This window comes from Bombus vancouverensis, chromosome 16 (genome assembly GCF_051014615.1).
Source record: "Bombus vancouverensis nearcticus chromosome 16, iyBomVanc1_principal, whole genome shotgun sequence".
NCBI classification, from domain to species: Eukaryota; Metazoa; Arthropoda; class Insecta; order Hymenoptera; family Apidae; genus Bombus; species Bombus vancouverensis.
Window position 1 is genome coordinate 5,456,955 of NC_134926.1, and position 16,032 is coordinate 5,472,986.

The 16,032-nt window shown below is 44.9% G+C and overlaps 1 long non-coding RNA gene across 1 annotated transcript in view; it reads right to left on the reverse strand.

Annotated features, from left to right (window-relative positions):
- LOC143303796 (uncharacterized) overlaps window positions 1–16,032 on the reverse strand; it is a 123,239-nt gene that overhangs the window by 36,119 nt on the left and 71,088 nt on the right. Inside the window, exon 2 of the long non-coding RNA XR_013060452.1 lies at window positions 15,223–15,281. This is a non-coding gene — a long non-coding RNA (uncharacterized LOC143303796). The remainder of the gene's footprint in view (window positions 1–15,222; window positions 15,282–16,032) is intronic.

Here is a 16,032-nt window from a genome sequence, read left to right on the forward strand (position 1 = left end):
TCTATCCATCGTCGGAACGAGGGAGTTGCTGTCCCGACAAACGTTTCCACAGGATAACGTTATCTTCTCGCCACGCCGATTGTCTTGCGCGTCTCGCGTCCACGTCCACCAGCCTGTTCTTCCTCGAGTTATCGATCGCGTCCAGCGTACTTTTTACGTATTTTTAGAGCCGACACGTAGATGGACACGCGTCGATAGGACAGCCGTCGACTTTTCCATTACGGCAACGAAATTACGCCAACGTTTCTAACGAGCTGTCGATCGGTCGTCCGTGATCCCTAACGATACCGATCTGCGCTGTTATTAAATCGTTCGATGAATCGCCAACGATTCTTGCGTACGTGGAAGGCGACGCGACGCGTAACCCACTGCAAGCGTTTGGTTTCGTTGTGCTTACTGTACAGGATAGTTGATTCGTTCGAATAACGAGATAACTCGTTGTTGAAACCGTCAAGTATATTTTAAATATAGGATATACAAGATGAAGATATTAAAAACAAGTTATACCTTCTGGATAAAATATTACATTATGCTATGTCGCATGGTATTTGTTAAAACATTGCAAACACATTTGGGCTGATTCTCGCCACTTCGAACGATAGTCGTAGACTTCGCCATCGCTACTTTCATCGCTTTCAAATATATTTTCGTGCTGTCTACCGAACATTTTCAGGACGAAACAATCACTGATGTACGTCTCATAAAATGAAAGATCTCAGGTATCTGCCATCCCTCGGAATACTCCAGCTGGAAAGCTTATCGCTTTCTCCGTTTCGGAACTAAATAATCTTTTCATTGCAATGAATCGAAGGCGATAAACAATGAATCGCCGCTTGTCGCTCTATTTACGTTCTGCGTAGCTGCGGTCGGATTTGCACCCCGCAGGAAACTTAGCCGAATTACGCTGGGCGACCAACGTGTTAATTAACTCGAACAAGAAGAGCGTCATCCATATTTAGGTGACGGGCACCCACGGAAGTATATCCGTCACGTAGATATGGGTGACGCGGCGACCAAAGTGTTAAAACGATATTTAAATAAGTACAGACGATAGTCGCTAAGACGCTCGTACTAACAATTCGCTAAAGACACTGTATAAACCGCTAACGAGATCGCTCGAGACTGACTGACTTCTGGAGAACAGGGTCTTCTATTTATACTGATCGAGGAAGATTCAAATTCGTCTTCGTTTCACGGTTGCACGCAGCAGTGACATCGTTTCGCCCGGAGTTTATTTATCATCACATTATGTACGTCCTAACGATGTTGATAACCACGATGACGATCACGATATTGATAACCACGATGACGATAACGATGTTGATAACCACGATGACGATAACGATGTTGATAACCACGATGACGATCACGATGTTGATAACCACGATGACGATGACGATGTTGATAGCCACGATGACGATAACGATGTTCATAACCACGATGACGATGACGATGTTGATAGCCACGATGACGATGACGATGTTGATAGCCACGATGACGATAACGATGTTGATAACGACGATGACGATCACGATATTGATAACCACGCTGACGATAACGATGTTGATAACCACGATGACGATCACGATATTGATAGCTACGATGACGATAACGATGTCAATAACCACGATGACTATAACGATGTTGATAACCACGATGACGATGACGATGTTGATAACCACGATGACGATAACGATATTGATAGCCACGATGACGATAACGATGTTGATAACCACGATGACGATAACTATGTTGATAACCACGATGACGATGACGATGTTGATAGCCACGATGACGATGACGATGTTGATAGCCACGATGACGATAACGATGTTGATGACGAGGCAAAACAACAACGTGATTCGAATTGTCCTCTAGCTTTTGCGCCGCTTCGTTGGAAAGTTTTCAAAGGCGCGAAAATTCGTACAGGATGTGCGTAAATAAGCTCGGGAAGTTAGTTTCCGTTCGATGTACATTTATCGAACGATGTATACGTGTGCCATTTTCTTGCACAAGCTTTCTCCGCCTTTCCATCCTTTCAGAACCTGTCAGGTTTTTCGGCGGAGAACTTTCCGATACGATCTTTCGCAACGATCAAATTTCTCAAAAATCGGAACCAACTTTCCGAGCGATCCATCGCGTACGCAGAAACGAGGAAAAACATGGAGAACGATTATGGTTGGAGTTATGGGAAGAAGCAAAGACTCGAGTGTGAAGGAAGGTTCTTTCTTCGTAATGCGGAGAATGTTTGTCGTAAAATTACGCGTAAACGTTTCGTAGTGAGTTTCCAAATATCGATACGCCGTAGCGTGAATCGAGATACCGAGAAGAAAGCGGCCACGTTAATTGCGAATGCATGAAAACGGCAATTTTCTGAGGAGAAACGAAGACGCGCAACGTAGGAATATTTAGCAGAGGCCTGCGTGGCTATCTCGTTGGATCGGCCATAAAAATCGTCCAGCCACGAAATGAATTCCCGCGAGGAGAAGGATGGTTAAACGAAAAACCGTAGGAAAAAGAAGAGCCGCGGGGCTATCGTGTTTTGAAATAAATTTCAAAGCCTCGCATCTTTGCTGGCCGAGTAATTGCCGCTCCTCCTACTGACAAATAGATAAACGACGATAACGTTACAACGAAATGAACTGGTGAAATGGCGGCGGAATGAAAGTAGCGAGGCGAAATTCCAAGTTGCTGAGAATGAATTGGTGAAAAAAGCGAATCGAATCGTTGGACGCGATGGATTCCGTGCGTGCATTTGGCGATGCTGGCCTAGAGGGGGACAAGGGGCCAGAGGGGCGGTGGGGGAGGTGGCCGGGAGAGCCGAAGGGGCTTACTAGAGCGTTGAAAATTGAAAATTCAAAATGGCCGATATTTCCGGCCGACGGGACCGAAACAAAAAGTCGCCAGCCGTTCATTATGACATGCATCGCTGTACGCGCCGCTGTGATTTGCACTGTTTCGCTGCAGAACGTTCCCGCCGATTGATAGGGCGCGCTTGGAAAAACCTGCGCTCGAAAATCTTCCTCGGCGCCACGACATCCTCGCGGCTTCGGTTTCCTTCCGATACGACAACCGGCCAAGTTTTCCGTCTTATTTCAATTTCCCGCCGAAGAACTCGCGACCTTTGTCGAAGATGCGTCGACTCTGATTCGGTCAACATCCGGCGAGCCACAGGCGACGCGTTAAAACGCGTTCATAAAATATTCATTTCGCAAAGCACGGTGCAGCAGTTGCGACGAGTGGACTGCGAATTAGACGAGCGAGTGCGACTGCGATGCGAATCGCAGCGATTTACGCGCCGCTTTTTTCCATTTCCCGATGAAGCGTTGCAAGAGGAAAAGGGGAGCATTCTCGCGGCGTAGCGAGAAGGCGATCGAAAGTGGCGTATCTTGGCGGGAAACGAATCGCACGGAGTGGCATTGGATAGAGGCGTATCGACAGGCTTTTTCTGCCGGCCGGAGAGGCTTTCAGGGGATCTCTGGCGTCGACACGGTCGATTAGTCGATCGAGGCCAGCTCGGGATTTCGTAAACGCGAGATAAAAGCTTGGGCCCCAGCCCACTCGCGTGTCGTTTGCCAGGCAACGAACAAACGAACGAACCAGTCGTTTCTCTCTTTCTCCCTGTTTCCCAGTCCGCGTTCCCTCTTTTTCGCTGTTTCCCCGTGATTTTTGCACAATGGCCGGCCGGCCGGCGAGGCTTTGTTTTAAAATTATCAACGCGTCGCACAATCGGCCGTCGCCTCGCGTTCCCGAACAAAGAACTCGCCTCTTTCCCTCCTCTCTGTCGCCTTGTTGTCCGCTGTTGCTGCACCTATTCGCGTTTCTCTCTCTCTCTCTTTCTCTTTCTCTGTCTCTTTCTTTCGATCCCTCTTCCTCGTCACCGGCCGCGATTCACCGCCAACTTCCAGCCTCCACGCTTCTTCCTATACCCGCCTGTCAATGCTGATATCCCTCTGGATCCCTGTTTCGCTGCCGCTGTGTCCCTGTCTTGACGCCAGTCCCCAGCGCCACTCTTCTCAAACGCTCTTTGTCTCCTTCCATGGGAATGTCTCTGAGCTTTGCTCTTTATCGAGAGCAAGGTTTTAGCTCGGCCGTGCGCATTCTCCATGCTTAGATCGCGCCACGTTAGGATAACGAGGACTTAGCAAAGATTAGGTACAAGTTAACATATATAGATTTATGGAAGCTTCGGGCTTGGCTCAGTGGAAACTTAAATGTAAATTAAAGCAGACCCAGGGATATAGATTAACGTCGAACTGGAGAAGATTAGATTCAAGTTAACGTTCATGGATTATGCAATACATACGTGCACATACAATAACTCGGGTTTATGAAAGCTTCGAGCTCGGGCCAAGATAGGAAAGTTTACGGAAGTTTGAATCTAAATTAGAACAGACCTGGAGATGTAAATTAACGTTAAAGTGAAAAAGATCAGATCCAAGTTAACGTACATGGATCATACAATACATACGTGCACATACAATAACTCAGGTCTATGAAAGCTTCGAGCTCGGGCCAAGATAGGAAAGTTTACGGAAGTTTGAATCTAAATTAGAACAGACCTGGAGATGTAAATTAACGTTAAAGTGAAAAAGATCAGATCCAAGTTAACGTACATGGATCATACAATACATACGTGCACATACAATAACTCAGATCTATGAAAGCTTCGAGCTCGGGTCAAGATAGGAAAGATTACGGATGTTTGAATCTAAATTAGAACAGACCTGGAGATGTAGATTAACGTTAAAGTGAAAAAGATCAGATCCAAGTTAACGTACAAGGATTATACAATACACAAATGTATATACAATACGACAGATCTATGGAAGCTTCGAGCTTGCGTCAAGATAGATAAGTTTACGGAAGTTTGAATCTAAATTAAGCTTGGTCAAGATAGGAAGGTTTACGGAAGTTTGAATCTAAATTAGAACAGACCTGGAGATGTAAATTAAGGTTAAAATGAAAAAGATTAGATACAAGTTAACATACAAGGATCGTACAATACGCTAATATACATACGATAAAACAGGTCTATGGAAGCTTCGAGCTTGCGTCAAGATAGGAAAGTTTACGGAAGTTTGAATCTAAATTAGAACAGACCTGGAGATGTAAATTAACGTGAAATTGGAAAAGGTTAGATCCAAGTTAACGTACATGATAATGTACATTATATGATCATACAATAACATAGGTTTGTGGGAGCTTCGAGTTTGGTTGAAGATAGAAAAGTTCACGGAAGTTTGCGTCTAAATTAGAACAGACCTGCAAATGTAGATTAACATCAAAGTGGAAAAGGTTGGATCCAAGTTAACGTACATAGATCTATGGAAGCTTCGAGCTTGGGTCAACGTAGATCTGCGAAAGTTTACATCTAAATCAAAGCAGACCTAGAGATCTACATTAACGGCGAACTGGAACAGATTAGATACAAGTTAACGTACATGATAACGTATAGTATATGATCGTACAAAAACATAGGTTTGTGGAAGTTTCGAGCTTGGGTCAAGGTAGGTCCGTGGAAGTTTGTATCTAAATTAAAACAGTCCTAGAGATGTGGATTAACGTCAGAGTGGAAAGGGTTAGACCCAAGTTAACGTATATAGATCTACGGAAGCTCACACCTAGCTCGATATACATAGATTTAGAGAAACTTTGATGCGAGTTAACTCGGAGCTAGATCGACGTAAAACTCGATGAAACTCGGATCCAAGTTAATACAAACCTGCGATAATTTCGATTCAACGTCGATATAGCTTAAAGATTAAATCGGCGTTAACGCGGGCATAGAGAAGTGGAAAACCGGCTTGGCGAAACCCTTGGAAAATCTTTGAAAATGTGAAATCAGTGAGGCGAGTATCCGCAAAGCCGAGGAAGATAATTACGACACACAAAGAGCGTAATGCGAGCATGCGACGAGGGAAATCGACGGGGCAAAGAATCGAGTGGGGTTGATCGGTTGCGAACAAGGAGGAACACAGTGGTTCGAGACGGTCATTAGGCTGTTAAATTGCGACGCGGTGGCGTGTGCGATTTCGCGGGGCTGCTTTTAAAAACGCCGATGTTTATCCGAACGAAACGGACCCTTCCGCGATCGCAACGCGATAATGCGTTTACCATCGATTCCACCGGAGATCGTTGTATGACACAGGAGTGATACATATCGTCGGTTGTCCGTTACCACGGAACGCCGTTCTCGAATTCGTGTCGTTCCCCGGCTTTACAAGCCTCCATCTTGCCTCTCTGTTCCCCAAGATCGGCCGAGATACGCTAAAATATTCCGAAAGCCGAGTCCGTTTAAAAAGCCAACGGGTCTAGCTCGAGCGAGTCCGAGTAATTTTCACCGTGGTATCGCGAGCGTACGGTCTAATAATTAACCGGCCTCTCCCAGGGCGAAGTTAACCGATGCTGCTGATAACGGATCGGCGCAAATTTAATAAAACGCGTCCGTGGTCCCGCATAATCGAAATACACGGTGTAATTTCAGTCGGAGCAAATTTTTCGCCTGTTTTCTGCGTCGCGTCGGCCGCGGCGCCGCTATAATCAGCTCGACCGTATAATCGTATCGATACAGCCGGGTCCCCGGCTGTTTTCGTTAGCGAGAGGATCGCGTTCGCGTGGCCGGCCGCGGGCTACGATCATGGCCATCATTGTCGAAAAATGGGCAACGGCAGCTGATCACCGGAACCGCATTTAAATACATAATCGCCGGCATAATGCTCGCGTTTCGCCCACCTCGCCTTCCTCCTATATTTCGTCCTTTTCTCCGATTCCCACCGTCCATCATCCGTCTTTTTGCACCACCTGTCCTCGCCCTACCGCACGCGATCCACAGTATCCTCCGCAGCTGGGAAATGTATCAATCCTCGTTCCTAGTAGATCGCTCAGCAAGACTGAAAGACTGAAAGACTGAAAGACTGGAGGACTGAAAGACTGGAAGACTGGAAGACTGAAAGACTGAAAGACTGGAAGACTAAAAGACTGGAGGACTGGAAGACTGAAAGACTGAAAGACTGAAAGACTGGAGGACTGAAAGACTGGAAGATTGAAAGACTGGAAGATTGGAAGACTGAAAGACTGGAAGATTGGAAGACTGGAAGACTGGAAGACTGGAAGACTGAAAGACTGGAGGACTGGAAGACTGAAAGACTGGAGGACTGGAAGACTGAAAGACTGAAAAACTGGAGGACTGAAAGACTGGAAGACTGGAAGACTGAAAGACTGGAGGACTGGAAGACTGGAAGACTGAAAGACTGAAAGACTGAAAGACTGAAAGACTGAAAGACTGAAAGACTGGAGGACTGAAAGACTGGAAGATTGAAAGATTGGAAGATTGGAAGACTGGAAGACTGGAAGACTGAGTTGGTCAACAATGGATGCGACCGATACATCCGCAAAGGTTTAACCAGTTAGCTGTTGCGACCTCTTTGAAAGTACCTGAAACGTGTACCTGAAACGTGCGACAAAAAGCAAGCGACGACGCGTACGACGAGTATACTCGCGAAACATAAAGCGGTGCGTGGCTGTTACAATATAAAATTAAGTCGTAATTGTAGGCGATAAAACATGGAAACCTTTCTCAAGGATTCGTGTCAGTCATCGATGTTGGGATCCAACGCCGATAATCTAAACGTTCCTCGACGTCGAATCGTAGACGATCGGTTTCAGTCAGTCGCCGAGCAAATGTCAAAAGGTGCGAGGCTTCGGTCGCCTTTGTCACGTTAAATAGCTGAATAAATGAACGTGACAGATTTTTTTTTTTTTTTTACAGCATCAAGCTCTCTTTCTACGTAACGAAACGACTATTTTGCTTTTTAATTATATCGTAGACAGGACTCGTCCTAGCAGGAAATGTCGCCGTTTCTTCGTGACGAGTATACTCGTCAAGAACAGCCGACTGGTTCAAAGAAACACGGTCTGAAAATCGAGTCAAACAACCAGCGACTTGCAGCAACTAGGATCGATAGCTCGTACCAATAAAGAAGTTAGATAATGTGCCGGATAAAGTTGTCTCGATGGAGATATCGTCTTTCAGCTATCTTCTATCTTCTACGAATATAACGATTTACCTAATGTCTATGTCTGCTGCGAGTTGCATGTATATCGCATTCTACGTATATGGAAAGTGTAAAAAAGAACAGGTTCGGGTTAACTGTCGCGTGTAACAGTCTGGATCCGCGTTAACTGTAACCTTGAATAGCTCGAGTTTAGGATAACTGCGTCCTACGGTAACGCAGGTTGCAGTTCAACGTGCCTTCGATCCAGATTTAACGCGCATTACAATTAACGGATTAACAAGCACTCGGATGGTGATCCGACGTGGAAAAATAAGGAAAAACGATATCTTTTCATCGAAGACTTGATTTTCGAGAAAAAGAATAATTTTATTGAAATACGTATAATTTTAAGTGCTAGACTAGGTTAGCTGCGTAGTAGTGATACTTGCGTGTGAATATCACCGTGTGGAAGTATGTGTGTGCGCGGCGTCTGGAAAACAAATGAATGTAAACTGTTGAGTTAACAGTGTGGTATGGAAGAAGGTGAGACGCGTGCAAGTGTGTATCGATGAATATCTTTGAAATCGCTTATCAAATAAATAAATAACTATTCTAATATGAATTCTAAGTGTAAATTTAATGTTCCTATACCATTATTTCAGCTATCAAGATCCACAATTCTCAACAAATATTTTGAAAGTTTACTTCTATTTTATTTCTACATATGCAAGAACATACTGTTAACATTGATATGTACAGTGGCTTGCTAAAGTATTTACATTTGTCACAGAAAACTTTAATATTCATATCGTGTGTTGTATATAAAACACTTTGAAATTTTATTAGCACTATAGCGATATTGGCCTATTTATATTGCCAATTTGAAAATACATATAAAAGTTACAGAATATTTAATATAAAATTAATATACAGTATGTATAGTCACCTTAAGGGCATACTGCATTGTATTAAAAATGCTCCCACTCAATACCGAAACTTACCAATGTTACGAATGATCGCTTATTTAAATATTCTTATAATCTCTGCAAAATATATGTACGTGTACTTGTACCAAATATCTCATAATTTCTGCATTCATTTTCAGAATCGTTTCAAATTTTAAAAATACAATTACGATAGTTGGATGTCATTACAGCATCAATGAAATTTGCAAATGTTTCGTATAATATGCGTATGGTAATATCGTAAAAGGTCTATCGATACTTTCCGAAGCCACGGTATAAAAATGAAAGAACAAAATAAAGATTAGAAAATTAAGATTCAAAATTCTCAACAGATTTTAAAAACTCATCGAGCGTATTAATTGCAAGTTTCGGATCGCGAAACTCCTGTTTCTCTTCGTCTCTCTATCACAGCAGACACAGACAACGCTACGATCTCATTTTACGATTGATAAAACGATTCTTGAAACGCGCTAATCCTATGCATATTTATGAAACCATTGGAACTAAATGCAGAATAAAGGAAAACGTGATAATCGATAAGGAATAAGAATCGATATCGCGGAGATAAGACAATAACAGGAAGCCATTCACATTGTCCGTTCGTATTTAATAATTTCGATATTTAATAACACGTTTCATAATTCCAAGCTTCCGGTTGAAACACGCGGCTAGCCGACGGTTCTTCCAACTCATTTTTCTCGAAAAGCAAACCTTCCAGGAAACGTTGTTCCACCATCTCCATTTATTTCTGCACGTAGAATCATCGTCCGGTCGCTCGTAGCGCGATTTCGGAGATACCCTGTATAATTTCGCCTACAGGTAACCGAGGCTCGCGTTAATGAACTCCGACCTAGGCTAACCGACTCACCTAATTAAGGCGAAACCGAAGGAAAGAGCCGGCAGCGTGGATAAAGTTTCGGCGAACGAGGAGAGAGAAATCGGCGTGGAAAACGGCGAGGCGGCACGGAATGGAAGCGGTGCCGCTGGTTCGGGCGTAATGGCGGCCCGAGCGCAGGAGGAAGAAGAGTTTGAAGAAGCGAGGATGGCGCGGTGAAGCTAGCCAGCCGAGACCGACGGTCACGCGAACGCGAGGCCGCGTCTTGCTCCGCGCCGTGGCTTTATCCGCGAATTGAACAGAACAATGCAATAACTCTAACGAAGCCCGCGGATTCTCTCTCCGACTTTCCGAACGCGCAGCCGCTTATCAAGATACACCTCGAGCCGGCACGCTTGCAATTACCATTCATGAGATGCTCTATCTTCATGGAGCTTGAAAACAACCGGGCAAAGTGGCCGATTACTCCAACGTACTAATTTTTCCCCGGAAGGATGATTCGCGAAAACGCGTCCGACTACCGTGTTTTACCCAACCTGTCGGAATTTATCCTTCGAATTTGCAGCAACGTAGAGGCGAATGCGTCGTTTGTTCGCCTTTTACGAAATCAATCGCAACTGGCGAGTGAGAAAATCGTGGTGCGACTACGCTCGATTTTACAACGACGTTGCAGAAGTTGCGGCTAATAGAAGGCGCTCGATCGGACCTATCATGCGAACCACGCTAACCAGTTTCTCTTTTATTTCTCGTTGCGTAAGAATTATTCGACACGAGTGGGTGGAAAGCCGCGGACGAAATCGAGGACGGTTGGCAACACCGAGAGAACTCGAGAGAAGAAACTGCGCGGCGGTCGTCGAGCCGGAACGGCGACCACTCGGGAATTATCATAATTTCATAATTAGCTCGTTCCAGGGGTCCTTCCCGGCCGTCTCGAGCCGTTTAAACGCTCCCCGGACACGCTACTGGCGCGCACTCGCTTCTGTGTATCCTCTTTCCTTCGTTTTCGTCCGCTTCTTCCGGGGACAAGCGTGGGACCAGGTTTCTGCTGGCGGCAGGAGATCAACGTGGCTCGCGCAACTACTACAAACTCGGGCGGATGTTTGTACGACCGTGTACCGCTCAAGCGGACTCCACGCGCGATCTGCCTGCGTCAACACCTACACGCAGGCCGATGGCACCGCGTCTGAAGACGAAGCCACGCGGATCTCTGCCGATAAACGTAGCGGCACGTGAGGACGCGTTAAGAGCGGAGCGTTGGACGTCGCGGCGGTTCGCCAACTGCTCGCGAAGCGCGACTAACCGCGACTATTGTAGTGTCACGTAGGAGACACAAGAAATCACGAAAATGATAGATCGTCGGTGATCTCCTCGCGTCGCAGTTCGAACGTTTCATAAATAAGGTGAAGAAATTGAACTTTGTATATGATGATGGAATTTATTATGCAAATCCAACAGAGTAACGGTCCAAAATGTTACAACAGAATGATCTCGAGCGCTAATTTGCGAGGGTTTTTAATTTTTAATTACCGAGGTTTTAATTCCTCTGGAGAAGTTGTAGTCTGGTGTATATCAGAGACGGCTATTCTGTTACTATTTTATTACTGTTTAGATAGCTATGGCATGAAGGATGTTTAGCCTATCCTATTACTTCTTCTAAGCGTGCGACCTTCTTGAGTGTGTAACATTAGCATAGTCGTAACGTTACAAAAGTAACAGTAGTCGTGCTAGCCGAGTGTATCTTAGTATTAAATTGTCCGAAAAGACTGTGGACAAGTCAATTTAGTTCCACTTGTACTGTGGACAGGTACGTTCAGTTCCACTTGGACTGTGGACGGGTACGTTCAGTTCCACTTGGACTGTGGACAAGTAAGTTCAGTTCCACTAGGACTGTGGGCAAGTAAGTTTAGTTCCACTTCTACTGTGGACAAGTAAGTTCAGTTCCACTTGGACTGTGGGCATGTAAGTTTTGTCCCACTTGGACTGTGGACAAGTCAATTTAGTTCCACTTGGACTGTGGACAAGTAAGTTCAGTTCCACTTGGACTGTGGGCAAGTAAGTTTAGTTCCACTTGGACTGTGGACAAGTAAGTTCAGTTCCACTTGGACTGTGGGCAAGTAAGTTTAGTTCCACTTCTACTGTGGACAAGTAAGTTCAGTTCCACTTGGACTGTGAGCAAGTAAGTTCAGTTCCACTTGGACTGTGGACGGGTACGTTCAGTTCCACTTGGACTGTGGACAAGTAAGTTCAGTTCCACTAGGACTGTGGGCAAGTAAGTTTAGTTCCACTTCTACTGTGGACAAGTAAGTTCAGTTCCACTTGGACTGTGGGCATGTAAGTTTTGTCCCACTTGGACTGTGGACAAGTCAATTTAGTTCCACTTGGACTGTGGACAAGTAAGTTCAGTTCCACTTGGACTGTGGACAAGTAAGTTCAGTTCCACTTGGACTGTGGACAAGTAAGTTCAGTTCCACTTGGACTGTGAGCAAGTAAGTTTAGTTCCACTTCTACTGTGGATAAGTAAGTTCAGTTCCACTTGGACTGTGAGCAAGTAAGTTCAGTTCCACTTGGACTGTGGACAAGTAAGTTCAGTTCCACTTGAACTGTGGACAAGTAAGTTCAATTCGACTTAAACTCTGGGAAAAAGCGCATTTGCTATCCCGTTGACCGTGTATTCGTTATCGAACCTAAGATTATTGTCATTAGCATCTCTAGTATCTAATCGCCACGGTTAATTGTCAAATTCTGTAATAATCATATTTGTACCATTAACTATCATCTATATTGTACAATAACAATGCCTAATCGAAATGAAAATTCCTTAAACGCCCCTAACCCTAATAATAACTCGATATATATAAATACTGTCGCTTTTATCCAGCGAATTCCAGCTGATTCCGAACGCGTTCCACGAATATTCCGCGCGCACCCTGGCCACGCGCGATCCGAGAACAAGCAGAGGAAGAAGCGCGTATCGGCGAAGCGGCCAGAATCGAATCGATAAACCTGGACGAGTCGGCGGTCGCATCGTTACCCGGTTGTTTCCGTCGAGAGACGATCGGTATCGCGCAGCGGCTTTCGTGCGAGGGGTGGCTTTCGTCGGTTAACGAGGAAGCAACAAAACCATCGAGCTTTCCGCTTCGTACTCCCCCCCCCCTCTCTCTCTCTCTCTCTCTGCCTCTTTCTTCCTCCTAGTTTCTTTGCTGGACGTACACGAGAAGGAGGATGACTTATCGACTGACTGGCAGAACCTACACGGAAACGGACGTGCACCACGTTTCTCGGCCCTTTTCCTCCTCGTTCCGCGGCCAGGATCGTTTCTCCCTCTGGACGCGCATTATGTAAAGCGCGACGGTTTATTTCGGCACGAGAACCGGCACGTCTAGTGTTATCAGATCGCGTGTTCACGAGCCACCAGGACGACGATGTAGGTCGTTGTCGACGGCGACCAGCCTCGTGCCTCGATTAGCCGGCCAGGGGCCATTTTTCGAGCGCGCCCCCGAGCTCACGATGATCGATGTCCCTCCACCGGAATTCGGATCCTGAAGGATCGGGGGATCTTAATCTCTTCATTTTCAGTCGTTTCAACTGCCAACGATACGTCGCTGATCGAATTTCACCGAGTTCGTTAACATGGCACTAGAAGAACTCGACAATTTTTGACAATTCCTCAAGCAAAGGTCCCTCGATCCCTTGGAACTGATTTTGCCGCCGAACGACAGCTTACGACCGCCGGGAATTTTCAAGTTGAGCTAGCAACTAGTTTCTCCGATAGGACTCGAACATAAACGTTAATCAAAAGTAATTGAAATAATTGTTCGCCAAAGTTCTGCCGACCACTGATACGATAAACTTCAACTTTGATTCTCAAAATTCACGCTATAAATCGATATCTATCAACTGGAAAAATCGACAGATCTTTAAAAGTCGCAAGGGTTTACAAGTTTGCCATTTTTTCACGATTCTGCTTGTCGACGTCAGCAGCATGTCAACGATATTCTCGCTGGCTATGGTTTCCATGTTATTACGGCCGTCCACCTGTTCCCGCGGTCTTTCCCAACCATGGACAATGGCGTTAGTTCCGACCGAACGTTTCCAACCGGTTCTCCGCGCGACTTGTGCCACCCTTCCGCGCGAACGTTGCCATTTCGCCATTACTTTTGCTACCCTCGGTTGAGTATCTTGGAACCAGTGGACCAGGAGCGGGGAAAATGGCCCTTTGTTCCAATACGATCATCGTCTTTTCGCCCGGGGATTTATCCCGAGCGATGGCGACGAACGGTCGCGTTTTTCCATCGCAGTCGCGTTATTGACACGTGTTTTCATCGACCTTATCTCACGTGCCCATCTACCGCGAGTCCATTTTTCCTGTGCCACGTCCGCGTAAATGTTTAACAAGGAGAATGTAAAGTAGCCAGGATGGACGCGCTTTGAAATCGCTCGATGGTAATTCCGACTTTGAATTCCGATCGGTAGCTAACGATACAACGATACTAGCAGTTAATCAAGATCCCAAGCCTCTAAAATGCTTCATAAGGGAATTAGAGGCGTAGAAACATGGCTGGCGACGTGACGAGCAAAGATCGGCCAAACAAAATCTGTGCACGTCACGTTTACCATGAGAAAACTAGCTACGAATAGCGTTGAATAGACAACAACGGAGAATTGGCGTCAAATTGGCTACGATACTGGTCAAGGATCTTAGCAGAAAATCGACAAGATTTAGGCCAACAGGCTGACACAAACGATTTGGCTAGAACCAGCAAATTCTAAGAACAACACATCCAGAGAACAAATTATCGATCGATGCCTAACGCTGAATTATACGAATAAAATATATTAGAATAAATACACATGTATATGCATATTATTAATACGCTTGTGACGTATGTCATTCAAATGAAAAAGAAGAAATTTCGATCGGTTCGAACAACAGAGTGGCCGTTTCACGTGGAGCTGCTGGCGTCGATAAGGACGTCATAAAAATGCAAATAAATATGACAAAGGGGTACAATCGCAGCCGAGGATCGCTCGTCAGACTAGTTGCTCGATATTTCTCCATATCGAGGTCGTGGATAGGAGCTGGTGTCATCGGTAGAGGAAGAGGTGGGCTTATTTAAATAATAACGTCGGTGGCTGGGACTTTTAAGAGCTGCCTGTCCCATTCCGCCTTACATGGCACGACAAGATTAGATAAACAGCGGCCAAGAGGGGCCTCACCTGGCTCCCTCGCTTATATCACTTCGAAAAAGGCACTTTATTCCTTATTCAAATTAGTTGAAGGCTACTTTGAATACAGGCCGACCGCGCGCCTTTAAATATCCCCGGCCCGGCTATTATAATACAAAAGGATTTTGGAGACGAGCTTCCTGGATCTCGCTCCCATCGCGAATAATTAAAAAAAACCAGTGATTTTTGTTTCGCTCACCGATGCCCGCGGCGGTCCTCCGTTCCCCTGCGCGCCTCTTTCAAATTCCTCGGCGTCGCCTGAAAAATAAATACAGCGTTGTACATTGGAAATTCGAAGGTTTTCCGTATTAAGGGGGTGTCCTAGCGTCTTTTGTGATTTTTTTCAGGAGGGAAAGAGAGAAACGAAGTTATTGAATTTTGAGGTATGGTTTTATATATATTCAAGGAATACAGAAATATTTTTTTTTAAGTAAGAAAGAAAATGATTAAAATATTAATATAATAATCATTAAAAATAATTTTTGACTGAAACGGAAAGCCAAAAAAGGATTAAATTATTATATATTCTTCTTCTGGGTGAACTAACCAAAGTTCGTCAAAAAGTTTATTTAAATAATTGTTATAGCACCTTGAAGTTTAACATTTCTTTTTTAAACCCGCCGGAATTTTTAATTTCACATTTTGTTCTGCCTTTGTCTAGTTCACCCAGAAGAAAACTATCTAATAATTTAATCGTTTCTTTCTTTCCCTTCTAGAAGAAATCACAAAAAACGCTGTTTCAGAACATTCTAATTCAGCTCCTTAATTAGTCGCAACACCATCGACCACGTTAACCGACCATTATAATCGAAGAGTAGTTGAAATTCACGAAAATGCTGCATATGTCAGCTCATAGTTGTAGAAAAGACACCACGTTCCCATTGCGATGCCAATGTTCCGAATGAACGTGCTCGCTCACTTAGATAGATGGCGTAGACAAAGGCCAAGAAACAATCGGCTAATGTTTAATGGCACTCGCAGTTTCCTGCATACAGCCAACATCACGAAG